Source organism: Dermochelys coriacea, chromosome 18, assembly GCF_009764565.3.
Source record: "Dermochelys coriacea isolate rDerCor1 chromosome 18, rDerCor1.pri.v4, whole genome shotgun sequence".
Lineage (NCBI taxonomy): Eukaryota > Metazoa > Chordata > Testudines > Dermochelyidae > Dermochelys > Dermochelys coriacea.
The window spans coordinates 4,726,471-4,747,708 of NC_050085.1; the positions used below are offsets into that span (position 1 = coordinate 4,726,471).

The 21,238-nt window shown below is 50.4% G+C and overlaps 1 long non-coding RNA gene across 1 annotated transcript in view; it reads right to left on the bottom strand.

Moving 5' to 3' along the window:
- Positions 1-524: 524 nt before the first annotated feature.
- LOC122457089 overlaps positions 525-21,238 on the bottom strand; it is a 34,171-nt gene continuing 13,457 nt past the window's right edge. The window contains exons 3-4 of the long non-coding RNA XR_006276412.1: positions 1,900-2,080; positions 525-1,370 (exon numbers count right to left, since the gene is read on the bottom strand). This is a non-coding gene — a long non-coding RNA (uncharacterized LOC122457089). The remainder of the gene's footprint in view (positions 1,371-1,899; positions 2,081-21,238) is intronic.

The following is a 21,238-nucleotide window of genomic DNA, read 5'->3' on the forward strand; positions in this document are numbered from 1 at the left end:
AATTATTTCAGTAGCAGAGGTTAACCGATTTGTATTCATTTAAACAAAAAAAAAATTCAAATATTCTGGCCTTGATTCCCAGCCATGGAATGTGTGTGTGTCCACAAGTGTGTGCATGAGCATGTGTGTGTACACACAAGCATATTGCATACATGTGTGTTTGTACATCAGTGCATGTGTGTACGTACTTGTGGTAGTGTGTGCATTGGTACTGTGCAAGTACTCCTGCCTGTGTGTCTGCATGTGCACAAGCGTGTGTGTATGTGTGGGAAGTGAGTGCATGACTGTGCCTTAGGGCATGTGATGTTCCTCTGCATATACCTGCCCTTTCCTTGAATCTTCCCACTGGTCCCTATAGCTGACTGACTCTCCCCTCCTTGCTCAGTTAGAAGCAAGTGTGTGTGGAGAGATTGTGGGAGGAGGTTAGGCCTATGACCCGTTTCCCCCTCCTCCCTGAGAGCAGCTTTCAGGCCCCAGGTGTTCTCAGTGAATAGCCAGGTATGTGTTATGACAAGAGGGTTTATTATGGTACTTAATGAACCAGGGAGCTGCCCAAGCAACTTCTCCTGTAAATCTCTCCATTAGGGCCTTGTAACAACGGTGTGATGCAGGCACCCTGATCTCCACTGCACTGTAAAGCCACCTGGGAAATTACTTTCCCGGCTGTAGCTTCTCAGTGCAGCTGGCTTGGCATAACTCAGCAAAGCCGGCTCCTCAGGGAGCCCCATTCTTAGCGTGGCAGCAGCCGCATTCCAGAGGCAGTTCGCTTTGTGTGCAGACAGATTCCGCCTGCTCTGGGAAGGAGCAGCACGCAGTCGTAGTAAATCATGGAGTAAAAAGCTGCCGGTAGCTGTGTGGCTTTTGCAGTGGGTTTGGTGGCTCTGAACTCTTCCCTCCACCTGACTCCACAAGTGTCCCCACACTTCTGATGTGGATTGCAGGGAAAGAGGCTTTCCTGTCACAGCCCACCCATACCTCCCAGGTGTGGGCAGTGGTATTCTCTCCCTTCCCCCCCCTTTGATTTCCTGCAGCCGAAAAGCTGATGGGCAAGAACTGGTAAGATGGAGCTGTTAAGTTCTGGAGATGCTCCCAATGCAATGCCAGGAAATAGCCCATGGATAGGCAAGTCTGCAGAACATAAGGGCCCCTAGCTCTTACCCTACAAAGCTGTAGGGGGAAGCTGCAGGAGCCAGGGGCAGGGTCTATGTGGGATGAGCCCTCACTCGGGGAATCCATGAGAGCTGCAGTCTGGCCATTCTCCAGATTGGAGAGCCACGTTTCTCCATTCAGATGGGCTGTGGGCCTTCTGAGATTGAATCTTTCGGACTCTTTCTTCATCTCCGGTTCAAAGCAGCAGCGTGGAGTGTGAGCTCCATGCTTTGAAGATGGTAATTGGTGTCAAGTAAGCGTAGTTTCCATAGAAACACATGATCATAGGCGCCAACTTCTCCTGGCGCTGGTGGGTGCTCATGGCCCCCCTGGCCCTACCCCAACTCTGCCCCTGCCCCTATTGACTTCTTTCCCCAAAATCCCTGCCCCAGCCCTGCCTCTTCTCCGCCTCCTCCCCTGAGCACATCGTGTTCCCTCTCCTCCCCCTCCCTCCCAGAGCTTGTTATGCTGCGAAACAGCTGGGATGAGAAGCAGGGATGGTGTGTTCAGGAGAGGAAGCGGCGGTGGTGAACTGGGGTGGGGAACTACCAGTGGATGCAGAGCACCCACCAATTTTTTCCCTATGGGTGCTCCAGCCCGGGAGCACCTACAGAGTCGGCGCCTAGGCACACAATCGCTTTGTACACCCCTGTGCAGAGCCCAGAGTCTGTGCTAAGCAGGATTCTTATTCAGTCTGTTTACCCCAGTATTCTGGCCAGGCTTCCCTTTGGGCAAATGCACTCTCCTTACCTGCAGATTCAGTTGGGTACAGTGCTCTTTACTTCTGTCCTAAACTCTTGTGTAGTCTTGGCATGCCCGATAAAACTGCTGCCATGCTCCACTCCAGAGGTGGCTGCATTTCAGTGGTGGATGTTTTCTCCCAGAGGGATTTGGCACTGGATATCATGGTGATGGGTATAGTATAAGGAGCCTGAATAGAACAAAACTGAATGAAATAATGGAAAGTACTAAAGTAGTGTGAAGTCTTATTATTTCCCTTGCAGGCTGTCTGGTATGGAGCTCAGCATGTCCAAGAAGAACAGGTAGGTGCTCAAATGCAGCACCTGGAACACACCTGCAGGGCGTGAACAAAGAGCATGATGCTTTCTCATCTGCTTTTTTAGTGCAGAACTTGATATGCAGAGTCTGGTTAGCTCTGAGATTGTGAATGGTGTCAGTAAAAAGGGGAATTGTATGTGAGGTGCATTCTCTGGCATGCTCTGAGAGCATACACTCTTTTGGTCTTGGTCAGATTTACAGCTGGTTCCAGAGTCACGGCTGAAGTTTTAAAGATCACTGGTGGGTGCCTCAGTTTCCCTGTCTGTAAAATGGGGACAGTGATCTTGCCCTACTTTTGTGTCGTGCATTGGATGGAAAGTGCTAGATCAGTGACAAGTCTTGGCTGGCGTTAATGAGCACTGAAGTGGGTTTGAAAATGTTGGCAAAACTGTTTTCTTGATTGAAAATTTCCTCAAGTGTGCAATGGGATTTCCTGTCAGTGAGAGAGATGCCCAGAATAGCCTGGTGATTAAAGCATTTATTGCCGATATGGGAGTTCAGTTCCTTGTGATGAACAGGGGTAGAGCAAGGGTTTAGAAGGCTACAAATCAGACTCTGGCTTTCTGATTGGAGCCGTTCCACTTTGTATCACTAATTATTCACTGACCAGGGAGACAGACGGACTCTCTGGTCTCATGGTTTGGGGACTCACCAGGGACGTGGGAGACTCATTTCCAAGGCCTGGTCTACACTACAAAGCTAGATAGACATGTAGCATCTTACCTCAACCTAATTATGTCAGTGTCCACACTACAGCCTTGTCCCGCCAATGTAAGTGCCCTACTACACCGACATTACTCTACCTCCACGAGAGGCGTAGAGTAGTTTGTGTCAGTGTAGTTAGTGCAGCACAGTGTCTGTCTAGACACCGTGGGTTATTTACATCAACTGTTTGGTGTCATTCTGGTCAATTTCATGGCTCTAGTATGGATTTGTGAAATTGACAAGAAAGCTGGGCTGTCACCCTGGGGTGTGTTGGAGGCCCCAGCTAGAGCCCGGCTATCCCCTGGGCTCCTTTCTCCAAGCTGGGCTGCACCCACCCTGCTCCCCATTTGGATCCAGGCTCCCCCCCAGATTCTGGTTCCCCCAGCCACTGGGCTACCAGCGGAGGGGAGCTGTGGGCCTGGGCTCTCAGTTTTCCCCCCCCTTCCCCTTTTAAGTCAGTGGAAGCGCTCCTGGTAAGGATACGCACCACCGACAGAAGAAGGGCAGTGTGGACAAGAGTTAAGTCTAACTATGTTAGGTCGACTTAAGTTCCTAGTGTAGATGTGCCCCAAGTCACTGCCCCAGAGCAAAGGCTTTGAACCTGGGTCTCTCCCATCCTAGGCGAGTGCGCAGACCACTGGGCTATTGTCTGTTCTGAGGACTCTCTTGTGCTTTTTTTTTTTTAACTTTACACACAACATTTCAAAAGTCTAATTTTTGTTCAGCATGGGGATGAAAACTATTTTGTGACAATGTCTGAGGTCCCAACATTTGAACTGTAGTTTTCGGGCCTGCCCTCCTCACCGTTGCTTTGTGCTCTGGGAAGCTGTAACTTTTCACTGATCTTCTCTGACACGATCTGGGCTTGGAAAAGGGGGAGGGGTGGGAAAGTGGAGCTGCCAGACTGGTTGGTGGCTCCAGGGAAGGGAGACATTTCTCTCTCACAGATAGAGGATCTGCTGCATTGCTCCCTGTTCTGGAGAAGGGCATTGTCTGTGTGTCTCTAGGTGTGCGTCAGTAATTGTTGTAGGTATGTGTTGCGTTGTGTGCTGGGGGTTTCTTTGCATTGAGGTGGGTTAGCTGTTCTGGGAGGGTCATGCAAAGGCATTTGAGAATTATCTGGTTTCAGAGTAGCAGCCGTGTTAGTCTGTATTCGCAAAAAGAAAAGGAGTACTTGTGGCACCTTAGAGACTAACAAATTTATTAGAGCATAAGCATCCGATGCATCCGATGAAGTGAGCTGTAGCTCACGAAAGCTTATGCTCTAATAAATTTTAGTCTCTAAGGTGCCACAAGTACTCCTTTTCTTTTTGAGAATTATCTAACAGTTACGTTGATGATTTGTTGCTGTTATTACTCACAGCGCCAATGGAGTGCCTGCCATTGACAGACCAATGGTGCAGACAGGCCCAGGGACTGATCAGTATGTATAGGTTGACCAGTTTATGGCTGGTGGAGCCTGTTCCGCCCTGGTGGTGGGAGTTATCTGTGAGGAAAGGGATCCTAGGGAAGATGAAGTGACATCTGTCTGGGGCAGACACCCAGTTTGAAGAATGTGGAAATTTCTCAAAGCTCTGCTCCTGTCCCTGAAACTCACTGTCCCCCCTCGCAGAACTCTGCTTCACCCCTTCCCATGTGACATTCTGATAAGTTAGATGGAGAAATGAGGGCTCGGCAGAACTACCATTAAGTGGCTATATAATTGGTTGAACAACCACAAACAAAGACGATTGTTTTAATATGTTCTAACTATTAATGGAATGATGTCGGATTGGAGGGAGGTGTCAGGTGGGGTTCCACAGGGATCTGTTTTGGGTCCAGTTTTTAACATCTTTAGTAATGACCTAAATGTAGGAATAGAGCACGCTGATCAAGTCTGCAGATGACACAAAGCTGTGGGGATTGCCAACCCTTTGGAGGGTAGAGCTAAAATTCAGAGGGATCTGGATAAATTGGAGAACTGGGCTATAGACAACAAAATGAAATTCAACAAAGACAAATGTAAGGTGCTACACTTAAGGAAGAAAAACCAAATGCACAAATACACAATGGGGGATAACTGGCTTGGCAGCAGCAGTGCTGAGAAGGATCAGGGAGTTGTGGTGGATCACAACCTCAACATGAGTCAGCAATGCAATGCTGTTGCAAAAGAAGCAAATGCAATTTTAAGTTGCGTTAATGGAGGCATAGCATGAGTGTCATAGGAGGTGATAGTACCATTCTGTATGGCGCTGGTTAGGCCTCCGGTGGAGTACTGTGTCCAATTTTGGTCACTAATGAATAGAAAGGATGTAGAGAAATCGGAAAGCATCCAGAGGCAAGTGACAATGATCAAAGGGATGGAATGCAAATCATACGAGCAAAGGCTGAAGGAACTGGGTATGTTTAGTTTGAAAAGAGGAGATCAATGGGGACATAATGGTCATCAGATACTTGAAAGGCTGCCATAAAAAAGATGTAGAAAAGTTGCTCTCATAGATTCATAGATACTAAGGTCAGAAGGGACCATTCTGATCATCTAGTCCGACCTCCTGCACAACGCATGCCACAGAATCTCACCCACCCACTCCTATGAAAAACCTCACCCATGTCTGAGCTATTGAAGTCCTTAAATCATGGTTCAAAGACTTCAAGGAGCAGAGAAGCCTCCCTCAAGTGACCCGTGCCCCATGCTACAGAGGAAGGCGAAAAACCTCCAGGGCCTCTCCAATCTGCCCTGGAGGAAAATTCCTTCCCAACCCCAAATATGGCGATCATCTTGCCACAGAGGGCAGGACAAGAGGCCATGGGCTCAAACTCCAGCAGAGCAGATTTAGATTAAAAGATTTTCCTGAGATTCAAACTGTAAGAACAGTCGGCCGATGGAACAGACGCCTCAGGAAATTGTGGAAGCTCCTTCACTGGAGGCTTTCAGAAGGAGGCTGGATAGTTACCTGCCTTGGATGGTTTAGACACAACGAGTCCTGCATTCTGCAGGGGGGTTAATTAGACTAGATGACTCGCTTGGTCCCTTCTAACCCCATAGTTCTAGGCATCACTTTTTCTTTGGACTCCGACCTGAGGAGGTGCTGTACCCTTGTCCCATCATGTCATGTCCACTCGCTGCAGGTGGCGCCTCCTGCTGCTCACTCTGGGGATTAGCTCTTCCAGAAGTTGGACTCTCCTCTGGTGGTTTCTCCACCCTGTGGCCACGCTTGCTTCAGGAGCTGGAGCTTGCTCTTTGTGACTTGTCTTTTTCAAGGAATGGCTCAGGCAGTCTTCCTGCTCACTGCCCTATCAGTGCCACTTCATCAGTGGCTGGTAGGGGGACCCGGGCCTGCCCTCTACCCTAGGTCCTGGCTCAGTGGCCCTCTTAACAGCAGCCAAGGTTTGCACTCCTATTCCTTGCTTCTTTTCTCCGGAGCCTTCTCCTGTCCTCCTGGCTCCCCCCTCTCTTGGTTCGCCTGCCTCCCTCTTCTCAGGGAGCGACCACAGCCCGCTTCCCTGCGGAACAGTCTCTTGCCAGCTTCCTGTCTTATATAGGCTCCTTCAGCTGAGCCTGCTTTCAGTCAGTTCCCTGCTCCCTGGTTGCCTGCTCCTCCAGGTGCAGCCTGGGCAGCTAATTGGCCCACTTAGCACTCGTAACCTGTCAGGCCTTGTGTGGGGTAGACACCCCATTACACGTCGGCTCATTATTTTCTGCCATTGTGCTCGACCGTGCTATGCTCTTGATCTGTGCGATCACCCTGCCATCATCCCTGTGCTGAACACTGCCTTCTCCTTGTGTCCCGGTCTGTATTGTCCTGACCTCTGCTCTGCTCCTCTGGCCCCTACCTTCACTCACTGTGGTTGCACAGGCCTGAGGCTACAGGTTCTGCCGTTCCTGGGTGCACAGGGATTCCTTTGGGTTCATTTCAGTCACACTTCTGTATGCCAGACACTGAGTGGGCTCCTCTCAGTCCTTCATTTCATGCTCGGGGTGGGTAGCTAGTACTTCCCAAAGCAGCCAGCCAGCCGGAAGGAAGGAAGGAAGAGAGGAAGAGAAAGATGGGGAGAGCAGGGCCTGTGTGCCTGTAAAGTACCTTACACCTTGCTGCTTTAGGAACAGGGGCCTCTCTGCCTCAGCTTCCCCACCGCTCAATGGGGGGCCATGGGCCTGTCCGCCTTAGTACAGTGCTGTGAGGTGAAAGGAGTGGAGAGAAATGCCATGGGGTGTTATATGTAACAAGGTCAAGGCAGTGATACCAGATTCCTTTGAGGAGAAACCCAGCTATTTTCTGTGAGGTAAACACTGCGCATCTGTATTAGAGGGGTAGCTGTGTTAGTCCGTATCCACAAAAACAACAAGGAATCTGGGGGCACCTTAAAGACTAACAGATTTATTTGGGCATAAGCTTCTATGGGTAAAACCCAATCTTCAGATGCATGGAGTAAAAATTACAGATACAGTGGTTTGAGCATTGGCCTGCTAAACCCAGGGTTGTGAGTTCAATCCTTGAGAGGGCCATTGGGGATTGGCCCTGCTTTGAGCAGGGGCATTGGACTAGATGACCTCCTGAGATCCCTTCCAACTCTGATATTCTATGAAATATACAGTAACTCCTCACTTAACGTTGTAGTTATGTCCCTGAAAAATGTGACTTTAAGCAAAACGATGTTAAGCGAATCCAATGCAATCCAATTGCATAGACAATCCAGGAAGTTTTTGGAAAGCGTAGGGGACAATTTCCTGGTGCAAGTGCTAGGGGAGTGCTAGGGGAGCCAACTAGGGGGAGCGCTTTTCTTGACCTGCTGCTCACAAACCGGGTAGAATTAGTGGGGGAAGCAAAAGTGGATGGGAATCTGGGAGGCAGTGACCATGAGTTGGTTGAGTTCAGGATCCTGACGCAGGGAAGAAAGGTAAGCAGCAGGATACGGACCCTGGACTTCAGGAAAGCAGACTTTGACTCCCTCAGGGAACAGATGGCCAGGATCCCCTGGGGGACTAACATGAAAGGGAAGGGAGTCCAGGAGAGCTGGCTGTATTTCAAGGAATCCCTGTTGAGGTTACAGGGACAAACCATCCCGATGAGTCGAAAGAATAGTAAATATGGCAGGCGACCAGCTTGGCTTAATGGTGAAATCCTAGCGGATCTTAAACATAAAAAAGAAGCTTACAAGAAGTGGAAGCTTGGACATATGACCAGGGAAGAGTATAAAAATTTTGCTCGGGCATGTAGGAAAGATATCAGGAGGGCCAAATCGCACCTGGAGCTGCAGCTAGCAAGAGATGTCAAGAGTAACAAGAAGGGTTTCTTCAGGTATGTTGGCAACAAGAAGAAAGCCAAGGAAAGTGTGGGCCCCTTACTGAATGAGGGAGGCAAGCTAGTGACAGAGGATGTGGAAAAAGCTAATGTACTCAATGCTTTTTTTGCCTCTGTTTTCACTAACAAGGTCAGCTCCCAGACTGCTGTGCTGGGCAACACAAAATGGGGAAGAGATGGCCAGCCCTCTGTAGAGATAGAGGTGGTTAGGGACTATTTAGAAAAGCTGGACGTGCACAAGTCCATGGGGCCGGACGAATTGCATCCGAGAGTGCTGAAGGAATTGGCGGCTGTGATTGCAGAGCCCTTGGCCATTATCTTTGAAAACTCGTGGCGAACGGGGGAAGTCCCGGATGACTGGAAAAAGGCTAATGTAGTGCCCATCTTTAAAAAAGGGAAGAAGGAGGATCCTGGGAACTACAGGCCGGTCAGCCTCACCTCAGTCCCTGGAAAAATCATGGAGCAGGTCCTCAAAGAATCAATCCTGAAGCACTTAGAGGAGAGGAAAGTGATCAGGAACAGTCAGCATGGATTCACCAAGGGAAGGTCATGCCTGACTAATCTAATCGCCTTTTATGATGAGATTACTGGTTCTGTGGATGAAGGGAAAGCAGTGGATGTATTGTTTCTTGACTTTAGCAAAGCTTTTGACACGGTCTCCCACAGCATTCTTGTCAGCAAGTTAAGGAAGTATGGGCTGGATGAATGCACTATAAGGTGGGTAGAAAGCTGGCTAGATTGTCGGGCTCAACGGGTAGTGATCAATGGCTCCATGTCTAGTTGGCAGCCGGTGTCAAGTGGAGTGCCCCAGGGGTCGGTCCTGGGGCCCGTTTTGTTCAATATCTTCATAAATGATCTGGAGGATGGTGTGGATTGCACTCTCAGCAAATTTGCGGATGATACTAAACTGGGAGGAGTGGTAGATACGCTGGAGGGGAGGGATAGGATACAGAAGGACCTAGACAAATTGGAGGATTGGGCCAAAAGAAATCTAATGAGGTTCAATAAGGATAAATGCAGGGTCCTGCACTTAGGATGGAAGAATCCAATGCACCGCTACAGACTAGGGACCGAATGGCTCGGCAGCAGTTCTGCGGAAAAGGACCTAGGGGTGACAGTGGACGAGAAGCTGGATATGAGTCAGCAGTGTGCCCTTGTTGCCAAGAAGGCCAATGGCATTTTGGGTTGTATAAGTAGGGGCATAGCGAGCAGATCGAGGGATGTGATCGTTCCCCTCTCTTCGACACTGGTGAGGCCTCATCTGGAGTACTGTGTCCAGTTTTGGGCCCCACACTACAGGAAGGATGTGGATAAATTGGAAAGAGTACAACGAAGGGCAACGAAAATGATTAGGGGTCTAGAGCACATGACTTATGAGGAGAGGCTGAGGGAGCTGGGATTGTTTAGTCTGCAGAAGAGAAGAATGAGGGGGGATTTGATAGCTGCTTTCAACTACCTGAAAGGGGGTTTCAAAGAGGATGGCTCTAGACTGTTCTCAATGGTAGCAGATGACAGAACGAGGAGTAATGGTCTCAAGTTGCAATGGGGGAGGTTTAGATTGGATATTAGGAAAAACTTTTTCACTAAGAGGGTGGTGAAACACTGGAATGCGTTACCTAGGGAGGTGGTAGAATCTCCTTCCTTAGAGGTTTTTAAGGTCAGGCTTGACAAAGCCCTAGCTGGGATGATTTAACTGGGACTTGGTCCTGCTTTGAGCAGGGGGTTGGACTAGATGACCTTCTGGGGTCCCTTCCAACCCTGATATTCTATGATTCTATGATTCAATTTCCCCATAAAAATTAATGTAAATGGGGGGTTAGGTTCCAGGGAAATTTTTTTTGCCAGACAAAAGATCACACTCTCACTCTCGTTTTAAATAAACAATTTAATACTGTACACAACGATGATGATGATTAAGCTTGGTTGAGGTGATAGAGTCAGAGGGTGGGATATTTCCCAGGGAATGCCTTACTGCTAAATGATGAACTAATAATTGGGCCCTCAGGGGTTAACTCGTTGTTAATGCAGCCTCACACTCTACAAGGCAGCAGGAATGGAGGGAGGGAGGGGAGACAGCATGGCAGACAGATGCACACCGTGTGTGTGAGAGAGATGCACATTTTCCCTTAAATATGTTGACACCACTCTTAAATACACTACCTTGTTAAGTGAATCAGCAAGCTGAGACCTCAGCAGCTGCTTCCAGGAAGCTCCCTCTGTCCTGAGCCCTGTCCCGTGTCCCCCCTGCTCTATGGAGATGGGATAAGTGGGGTGCAGGAGCAGGGGGGGTAGGGGGACACCCTGACATTACCCCCCCTCCCCAGCAAGCAGGAGGCTCTGGAGAGCAGCTCCAAGGCAGAGGGCAGGAGCACCACATGGCAGTAGGGAGAGGGACAGCTGAACTGCTGGCAATTGGTAGCCTGCTGGGGGGCTGCTGCACAGGGAACTTAGGGGAGCGGGGAGCTAATAAAGGGCTGCTGGTCCGCCCTGGTTCCAAGCCCCCCCAGCTCGCTGCAAAGGGTTGCTCTTCCTGCAAGCAGTGGACAAAGCAGGCTGCTGCCAAACGACCTTATAAGGGAGCATTGCACAACTTTAAAGGAGCATGTTCCCTAATTGATCAGCAATGCAACTGTTAACTGGGATAACTTTAAGTGAGGAAAAAGAAAAGGAGTACTTGTGGCACCTTAGAGACTAACAAATTTATTAGAGCATAAGCTTTCGTGAGCTACCGCTCACTTCATCGGATGCATTTAAGTGAGGAGTTACTGTACTGACACATGCAGAGAAGGGAGTTACTTTACAAGTGGAGAACCAGTGCTGACAAGGCCAATTCAGTCAGGGTGGATGTGGTCGACTCCCAATAATTGATGAGGAGGTGTCAAGACCAAGAGAGGGAAAATTGCTTTTGTAATGAGCCAGCCACTCCCAGTCCCTATTCAAGCCTAAATTAATGGTGTTAAATTTGCAAATGAATTGTAGCTCTGCGCTTCTGTGAACTGAGCAAACCCAACCAATTCCTGCAGGCACTCTGACCCCACAGCAGTGTGCATGGGCACAACCGGCCCAGGGCCAGAGCAGCATGGAGGCCTCCACTTCCCACTCCTTATATACGGATTCATAGATTCATAGATACTAAGGTCAGAAGGGACCATTCTGATCATCTAGTCCGACCTCCTGCACAGCGCAGGCCACAGAATCTCACCCACCCGCTCCTATGAAAAACCTCAACTATGTCTGAGCTATTGAAGTCCTTAAATCATGGTTTAAAGACTTCAAGGAGCAGAGAAGCCTCCCTCAAGTCAACCATGCCCCATGCTACAGAGGAAGGCGAAAAACCTCCAGGGCCTCTCCAATCTGCCCTGGAGGAAAATTCCTTCCCGACCCCAAATATGGCAATCAGCTAAACCCTGAGCATATGGGCATGATTCACCAGCCAGATACTACAGAAAATTCTTTCCTGGGTAACTCAGATCCCATCCATCTAATATCCCATCTCAGGGGATTAGTCCTATTTACCCTGAATATTTAAAGATCAATTACTTACCAAAATCCCATTATTCCATCATACCATCTCCTCCATAAACTTATCAAGTAGAATCTTAAAACCAGATAGATCTTTTGCCCCCACTGCTTCCCTTGGAAGGCTATTCCAAAACTTCACTCCTCTGATGGTTTAAAAACCTTCATCTGATTTCAAGTCTAAACTTCCTGGTGGCCAGTTTATACCCATTAGTTCTTGTGTCCACATTGGTGCTGAGCTTAAATAATTCCTCTCCCTCTCCTGTATTTATCCCTCTGATATATTTATAGAGAGCAATCATATCTCCCCTCAACCTTCTTTTAGTTAGGCTAAACAAGCCAAGCTTCTTAAGTCTCCTTTCATAAGACAAGTTTTCCATTCCTCGGATCATCCTAGTAGCCCTTCTCTGTACCTGCTCCAGTTTGAATTCATCCTTTTTAAACATGGGAGACCAGAACTGCACACAGTATTCTAGGTGAGGTCTCACCAGTGCCTTGTATAACGGTACTAAAACCTCCTTATCCCTACTGGAAATGCCTCTCCTGATGCATCCCAAAACCGCATTAGCTTTTTTCACAGCCATATCACATTGGCAGCTCATAGTCATCCTATGATCAACCAATACTCCAAGGTCCTTCTCCTCTTCCGTTACTTCTAATTGATGCGTCCCCAACTTATAACTAAAATTCTTGTTATTAATCCCTAAATGCATAACCTTACACTTCTCACTATTAAATTTCATCCTATTACTATTACTCCAGTTTACAAGGTCATCCAGATCCTCCTGTATAATATCCCGATCCTTCTCCGAATTGGCAATACCTCCCAGCTTTGTATCATCTGCAAACTTTATTAGCGCACTCCCACTTTTTGTGCCAAGGTCAGTAATAAAAAGATTAAATAAGATCGGACCCAAAACTGATCCTTGAGGAACTACACTGGTAATCTCCCTCCAACCTGTCAGTTCACCTTTCAGTAGGACCCGTTGCAGTCTCCCCTTTAACCAGTTCCTTATCCATTTTGATGTTCATGTTGATCCCCATCTTCTCCAGTTCAACTAATAATTCCCCATGTGGCACGGTATCAAATGCCTTACTGAAATCTAGGTAAATTAGATCCACTGCATTTCCTTTATCTAAAAAATCTGTTACTTTTTCAAAAAAGGAGATCAGGTTGGTTTGGCACGATCTACCTTTTGTAAAACCATGTTGTATTTTGTCCCATTTACCATTGACTTCAATGTCCTTAACTAATTTCTCCTTCAAAATTTTTTCCAGGACCTTGCATACTACAGATGTCAAACTAACTGGCCTGTAGATACCCGGATCACTTATTTTTTTTCTCCTTTCTTAAAAATAGGAACTATATTAGCAATTCTCCAATCATTCGGTACTACTCCTGAGTTTACAGATTCATTAAAAATTCTTGCTAATGGGCTTGCAATTTCAGGTGCCAATTACTTTAATATTCTTGGATGAAGATTATCTGGACCCCCCGATTTAGTCCCATTAAGCTGTTTCAGTTTTGCTTCTACCTCAGATATGGTAATATCTACCTCCATATCCTCATTCCCATTTGTCATGCTACCATTATCCCTAAGATTCTCTTTAGTCTTATTAAAGACTGAGGCAAAGTATTTGTTTAGATATTGGGCCACGCCTAGATTATCTTTAACCTCCACTACATCCTCAGTGTTAAGTGGCCCCACTTCTTTTTTAGTTTTCTTCTTATTTATATGGCTATATATAGGATGAAAGTCTTCCTGCCAGTTCAGCACAGTGTGTGTGAGGGTGAGAACAGGCTGGGCTGTGCCAGTGTCTCTGCAGTGCAAAATAAGGCTGGGGTGCAGGCGAGCTGCCTGTCTCTTTAAGGCCATCCTCTCCCCAGCAGAGCGAGTCTCTGCTGGGGGTTGGCAGCAGGATTTCTTGTGGCAGCAGCTCCCAAGGGGAACGAGGCTGAATGATCTTGTCCCAGTGAAATTCCATTTGAGTTGCTGTTTACAAGAATTGGCATCTCAGGGCTCTGCAGTAGCTGGGAGCCAGCGCCCAAGCAAACGCTGGGCAGTGGGATTCCACAGCCTGTTGGGAAGGAAAAACAGAACAGGATTGAGTGTGTGCACTCTGGCAGTGAGAGAGGGAGAGCTTTGCTCACAGGCTGCAGCTCAGTCAGAGGAAGTCTTGAGTGGCTGGCTGGCCTGGGGGGTGGGGGGGGGTGAGTGCATGTGGAGGTGTGCATGCATGTACTTGCCTTCCCAGACTACACTGTAGCACTGATGGATGGAACTCAATTACCGGAGACGTAGAGGTTAAGGAGCAAATTTTAAATGCAAAGGTGCTGGCCCAATGACTTCATGTGTGTCTTTGGTGGTTCCTGCCTGGTCCTTGCAGCTGGGTGCTGCTGGGCTGTTCTGCTCCTACAGGGGCTGGCCATTGTTTCCTTGACCACATTGAGTGGAGACAAGGAGCATCTTGGTTTGCTGGGAGGCCAGAGGCTGGGTCACATGGTGCCAAGTTTGTGAGTTTAAAGAGAAATAGCATAGAATTACAGAGTTAAAGATGAGCATTTCCTGTGACTTCGCTGGACCGCCCGGCCCATTTCCTTGGCAATCTTTGTGGTGTTCCTTTTTATACTTTAAAAAAAAAGTTTTTGCTGGAGCCCCAGCAGTTGGGCCTCTACCCCATTGCTGGGGGACTTTCCACACCACAGCTTGCAGTCTGGGAGTTTTCCCTCCTAGTTAGCCCTAGTGTCCCCTTCTGAATTCTGACCTCGTTACTCCCAGCTCTGCCTTGGGTGGCAGCCCAAACAGGTCCCCTCCCTCCTTGGCATTTACAGCATCTGGTCCCTGCAACCTGTTGTTGTGACTGCCTTGCCCAGGGTTAGACCCACTGGGAAGGATTAGCTCTTAATCATCCCTCATAACATATTTTTGTCACTAAAAGATGTGTTGGTTCTTAGCTGTCCATCAGCGGGGCCCAGGCAGCAATGTGCCCCATCCGCCCTCCTGTGCCCACGTGAATTCTCCATACTCGTCCAGGAAGGGGCACGGTGTTTGATGCTTCTAGAATGATAGTGGGGGAGAGTGCCTCTCCCTTCCGCTAAACACACTGGTCACAGAGAGCCTGGAATCCACTTGGACCTGAGTGACTGAAAGCTGGAAATGCAGAAACGAGACACTAGGCCACCGCCCCAGCGTGACTTCCACCCCTTGTGATCTGCGCTGGGAGCAGGGAAAGATCTACACATCCACCTTAGCCCCGTGAATGGTCCTGTCTGCCAGGAAAGGGTTGTGGGGATGCAGAGTGGGATGCTCCATGTTTCCAGCGTAACTAAGGGATCATTTTTTTCTTCTATTTCTGTCTCCCCCCCCCCCCCCCCCAGTCATTTATCATTGATCAGCCCCCCACGCCGCTGCTTTGCATAATACATTTTCACTGCATGCCGACCTGGCCATTCCACGTGGCACACAGGATGCAGGAGCTTAATTTCATGGTGAGCCCTAACTTCCTGCTCCTAGGGACGGTTCTCTAAGTGGGGCCAGCAGGGCCTGGGTCAGTCCTGGAGGAGCCCATCTGCTATGTCCCTGTGGGAAATGCGAAGAAGTGCCTCAAAACAGGTTGAGGAGTTCACTTGGGCATGCAGGAGAATAAGAGACCGAGTTGTTTGGGGCTGTTCAGAGAGGAGCTGGACCAGGCTCATAGTTTGCCACGCTGCAGATCACATCTTAACAGCCACGTTTACAGGTCCCTTTCCATGTGCCACTGTGTAGAACGCTTTCCTCCCCTCCGCAGTGGAACTGGCTTTCCCTTTCCCCATTCGCCGTCAGAAGGGCAGCCTCTGCTCCCCTTCACCATCGCATGAGCCCTCCACCCTGCCCAGGTGGCTGGATTCTGTGTACTGGAGTGTTCATCTCAGGAAACCCCTCCTTTGTTTTTTGAAATGCTGTCTAAGTGTGGCTGCGTAGAAGTGCTGTTTTGGCTGTGCCCGCTGATGTTCTGTAGTGCCCCTCACACAAGCCTACAAAGCAAGGAAACGACAAGTGAAGGCAGCCAGCAGCATAGATTCCCTATGGTCCTGCCTAGAGAGTAACCTTGGCACTTGCATGATGGCTGTGCCCTACAACCTTAACTCTGCCCTGGGCGGAATGATAGCCCTTCCACTTGCCCAAATTCTGCCCACTCACAACCAGGCCTGTTAGCATGACATTGCTACAGCTCTTGGGGGTAGGAAAAATACATATACAGGCAGTACTGTGCTGCCCTAATGCTAACTCCTGTGTGGACCAGCTAGGTCGTGGACTGAAAAATGGTGTTCAGTGGTGGGGTTTCTGTGGTGTTCAGAGCGGTGGGGTTCCTACAGCAATGGAAAAGCCCCTTCTGCTCTGCCTTTGTTGTCCCTGTTGTGTAGACATGGACCCAGAATCCCCCTTTCCTGTTCTCCCTGTTGCACATTGCTGTCAAATTATACCCACTCTGCTGTCGGGAAGTCTCTGGGTATCTGGTGTGTGTGTGATCAGCTTTCATGACAGAAAAAGTAACTGTCTGACCCTCCCAACTGTGAAGAAAGGTTGGAAAGCCTGATGCCTAAGGGCTCAGAAACCAGAAGGCAAAGACAGTCCCACAGTTTTAACCTTTAAAATCTTTTTAAAATTTTGGGGGCCTGATTCATAGCTTGGGGCCAGCAGCACTGCAAGCTCTAAAAAGTGAACCAGCAGCATCACCTGGGAAGAATAAATTCACATCCTCTCTGGTTTCCATGTTAGCTGCTGGACCCCCGCTTCCTCACCGTTCATACAAGAGGGTGCACTGGGCATGCTGCCCACAGGTGGCAGGGTATGAGCCTCTGTGCAGTGGCCAGCTCCACTAGCTGGCACTGATGTGGAGGGGACCCTGTGAACCCGCCCCATAGGTCATGCTAACCTCTGGTGAGCGGAAGGACTGCAGCTGTGCTTGGCATTCAGTGTCCCCTCCCCACATACTCACAGCTGGGCTTTCATGCAGGGTCAGGGCACACGTGGGGTCACTGATTTCAATGAGAGCAGAGGTAGGCCAATGCTGAGCCTGATAGAAAATCACCCCTCCCCCGGTGTTCTCAATAATAAAGGGAAGGGGGTGAAATTCCCAATCACCAAGCCTCCGATGGTAGGAAGAGAGCGTGTTTAAAGGCACATTGCCAGGGCAGCAACACTGCACCAGGTTCATGTAACATGCGGGCTCAGGTGTCATGTCTTCCTCTAGCGGACGGCACACATTTGCAGAATTATAGCCTACTACTACTGCCAACCAATGGAATTACTCCTTTAGCTCAAGTAGGAAGACCTGGGGTGAACATGCAAGGTTCTACCCCTACCACCAACCTTAGCAGGAGTGTTACGTTTATCAGTAAGGAATACCAGTGCGGGGTGGGGGAGAGAGGGTGCCCTCTCATACACCAGATGTAGAAGATAGAATTCATCCATAGCTCTCAGAGGAGCAAACTTCTGCAACTACACTGGAAGCAGCTATAGCTTCCAGCTGGCATGTACACCTTAGCCCTCCGTGCAGCACACCTAGGGGCCCTTGTACATGCATACAGCTCGGTGCTTCCAGAGCATAGTAGTAGGAGGACCTAACTCACATATAGCGCATTCCCTCAGTAGGTCTGATGGCCCTTTGTAATCTTTAACCTAGGTCTGTTCAGTTTGGAAAAGAGGCGGGGTGGGGGGGCAGAACATGATAGTGGCCTTCAAATACTTGAAAAGCTGCCATAAAAAAAATGGAGACAAGTTGTCCTCTCCTGCCACAGAGGACAGGATGAGAGGCAATAGGTTCAAACTACAGATTAAATCTCAGGAAAAAATTCCTAACTGTAAAACCAGTAGGACAACGGTCCAGCCACCTATGGAAGTTGTGGAAGCTCCTTCACTGGAGGCTTTCAAAAGGAGGCTGGATAGCCGTCTGTCTTGGATGGTTTAGACACAACAAATCCTGCATCTCGGCAGGGGCCTAGGCTCGTTGACCCTTGTGTTCCCTTCGAACCTGTGGGCCTGTGATTCTAGCATGCTTAGCCTCACATCCCAATGCCCTGGGAGCCAGGGCAGTGCTGTTATCCCCACGGGGCAGGTGAGGAACTGAGGTTCAGTGACTTGCTTGAGATCACACAGGGAACCTGGGGCAGGGCATGGAACTGAACCCAGGTCTCCCAAGACCTAGGCTACTGTCCCGAGCACCTTAGCAACAGGACCATTAGAAATGCAAGCAGATTGGGTAGCTGCAATAATATATAGTGTAAAATGCTCCTTCAGATTCTGGCTGAGGATCGTGTGTGGAGGAGCCCTTTGAAAGGGCCCTGCTGAGGAGTCTCCTCTGCTATCAAGTCACTCTCAGGGGCTGGCATCTTGCATGCTCTGTGCTGGGAATTTAGATCCTTATAGCATTTGTAGTGTGGAATCACTCCTGTGGCCCTGAGATCTAGTCCTGGACTTCCCTCATAGCCCTGCCTAGTCAGGGCACGGAGCGTTTCTGAGGTGAGAAGCCCTAATCTCTGCACTTTCAAACCTGCACTGGCTCTTCAGTTCCTCAGAAGTCGATCCTGGGTGGAGCTGCCAGCCAGTAGCAGAGGGACAGACCATCCATAAAAATATGGAAAAGCAGGAACATGTGGCTGTCAGCGAAATGTCAATAAAATGGGGAGAATCTGTCCCTGCTCCTGCCACATGCTGTGTATTTCCAGGATTCGTGCATGGGCTCTGTTAGTGAAAGGACCTGAGCCCTAACTCAGGGTGTAGTGGCACCTGTAGATATTGACACCTAGGTCCCAAAACCGATACTGCATGGGGCAGAATGCTCACATGGTGCTGTGGGATTCTCCTTTCATCCTGCAAGCCCCTGTGCAGGACAGTTTCTGTGCTTTGCAGTGATCAGCTGAAAGCTTGCCAGGCAAGGGCTGTAGCCTGGGTACATAATGTGCAGGTACATTTCTCCCTGTGAGGTTCGCAGCCCTGACACTCGGCTGTCAGGGTCTTGGATCTGCTGGTTACTGGTGCCCATTTCAGTTAGTGGAGTGACAACTTGGAAGATGGAAATGTTCACTTGGGCAGCCTAAATTCTGATACAAACAAAAGGACACTTGAGCGATGGCTGGTCTGTTGGTGCTGTGACCTTCCTGCACCTTGCCCTGAACTTCCCTCTCCCTGCACAGCACTGCACCAGGGGGCACTGAATGTGCCCCACCCACAGCTCTAAGAAGCCCACCAGAGAAGCCAGGAACCAAGTTCACTGAGTCCACGGTGCAGGCTGGGGCTGCCTAGTGCCTTTCACCAGCTCGGCCTCCTACCTGCATCCCCACTGCACAGCAGACGAGCTGAGAGAGGCAGTGCCGCTGGGATGCCATGCTGGCGGCCAGCCTGCAATGGGGAGCAATAGGGAGTAGCTGGGCCATAGTGCTGAATGCGGCTTGCCGTGCTAGGCTCACTCTACCCAATACACCCAACATGGCTTCCTGAGGGGAAGGCTCCCCACTTGCTCTCAGCAGCTCCACGGAGCTGTCCTGTGCTCCTGCCCCTGTCCTGCACCCCTCTCTGAGCTGTTCCATCAGGTCCCTTGGGGAGTTGCCATTATCGGGGAACCCCAATGGGCCCTAGGTGCATCCTATGTAGTGTCCTCAGGGCTGGGAACCAGAGGAACTGGTGTCTATTCCCAACTCGGTGATCCTGGGCAGGTCACCTGCTGTCTCTGTGCCAGGGCAGTGACGCTCCCCCACTCACATGGATGTGCCTGAAGCACATGGGGGCTGCTGAGTGCTGCCTGCCGGGGTGTGTGACTGCACGGCACCTCCTGCGGGTTGGGAGCCTGGGCTTTGTCAGGGGACTGGGCTGTATCATGCCAGGGCCAGTGTTTACCCTGGCTGCACATCTGTCTCTCCGGCTCTCACTCCCCGTCACAACCCTGCTGAGTGCAGCCTGGCCCGATCCAGCCCCTCCCCAGCTCCCAGGAGCTGCTATGGACCCGTCCCGCTGCTCAGGCTGGCAGTGGCTGCTGGCTGAGACCATTGATTCAGGTCAGGGAGCCACTGGGCCTGCCTGGAGCCAGATCTGCGCTCTGGTTTCCTCCCCCCGCCCCATCCTCAGCTGACAGTCACCAGCCATTTTAATTAGATGCATTTTTAAGAACAAGTGTCGACCTTAAAGGCTTATGGGATTGATCACCCAGCATGGCTCTTCTCTGCTTGGGGCGACAGCTCTGTGCCCAGCTGAGAACTAATGAGGTGTGTGTGTGTGAGAGAGAGCAAAGGGGAAGGGGCTGCCACTGCCGCCTCTGGGGGTGGGCGGGGAGTGGGGCCAGGCAGAAAGGCCCCTTGCGGCAGCTGTTCAGGAGACAGAAGATAGGTGGCCTTAGGTGGCAGCAACGGCCTGTAGGCTGCCCAGCCCCACTGCTGCCGGGGCTCCCGGCCCGTGCCCAGCACAATGGGGTCTGGTGCCTTGAGGGGGAGGGGAAGCAAAGCCGCTGCTCATGTGGCTGCCAGTGGCACTGGTGCTTGCTGGGCCCTTGGGTTGCCTTGAACTCTCGTGCTCAGAGAGCCCAGATGCCTCAAGCTCCCTGCCCTAGCAGCGCCCGTATGGATGGCGCTATGAGCCATATGCCGCTGTCCGGGGGCAGCGGCATGGTGCTGCCAGCTCTAGGTTTCCGTTGGGGGCTGGCCGTATTGGCAGATAATATCTTTTCCTTAGAAATTTTATTGCCCTGTGTGCATGCAAGGGGAGGGGTGCCGGGAGGAGGAGGTGGGTCACCATCTGTTTTTTCCAATAAAAGGAAATTAAAAAGGAAGCCCATTAGGGGAAACTTGATTGGGATTCTGAGCAGGGCTCCAGAGCCTGCTGAGAGCGAGGAGCCGCTTCCAAATGACCCCACCAGGCAGGGCGACAAATCTCACTGAGCCAGGCCTCTCTGGCAAGCAGGCTGCTGGCTCCCCTTGCACACCTGGAGTCACACCAACCCCAGTCCCGGCAAGGGCTAGCCCAGCCCCTTGGCTGTGGGGTTTTGGTGGGGGGTGGCCCTGCCTGCCACTGGGAAGAGCTCTCTGTCCATCTGCTGGACCCCTGCGTCAGACAGGAGAAGGGGCTGAGGGCAGGGTCACAATGTTCCCCGTGTATCCGGCTGGGCAGTGCAGCCCTGCTCATCCCATCCCAGGGAGCTCTGGCTTGCTGCCCACCGGCATGGTCAGGTGGCCATGGGGATGGACTGCACAGACAGCCCCGCGCTGGGCCTGGCCTGTGCTGAGAGCACAGCACCTAGATTTGCTGGTCCCACTGCGGGCCTGGCCCTTGGCACTGCCCATGGAGCGGGCAGCTGGGGATGGCTCTGCTCACCAGCACGCACCCCACTGGGGCCCAGCTGAGGCCCAAAGCTGGGAGGGGGCAGAGAGGCTGTTTCCATGCCTGCGTTTGCAGACATGACTGGCCTTACTCGGAGCCCTGCTGGATGATGGGTGAGGATTTGGTGGGTGTATGGCGGCTGCTGGATCACTGAGCAGAGCTGGCAGAGCTCAC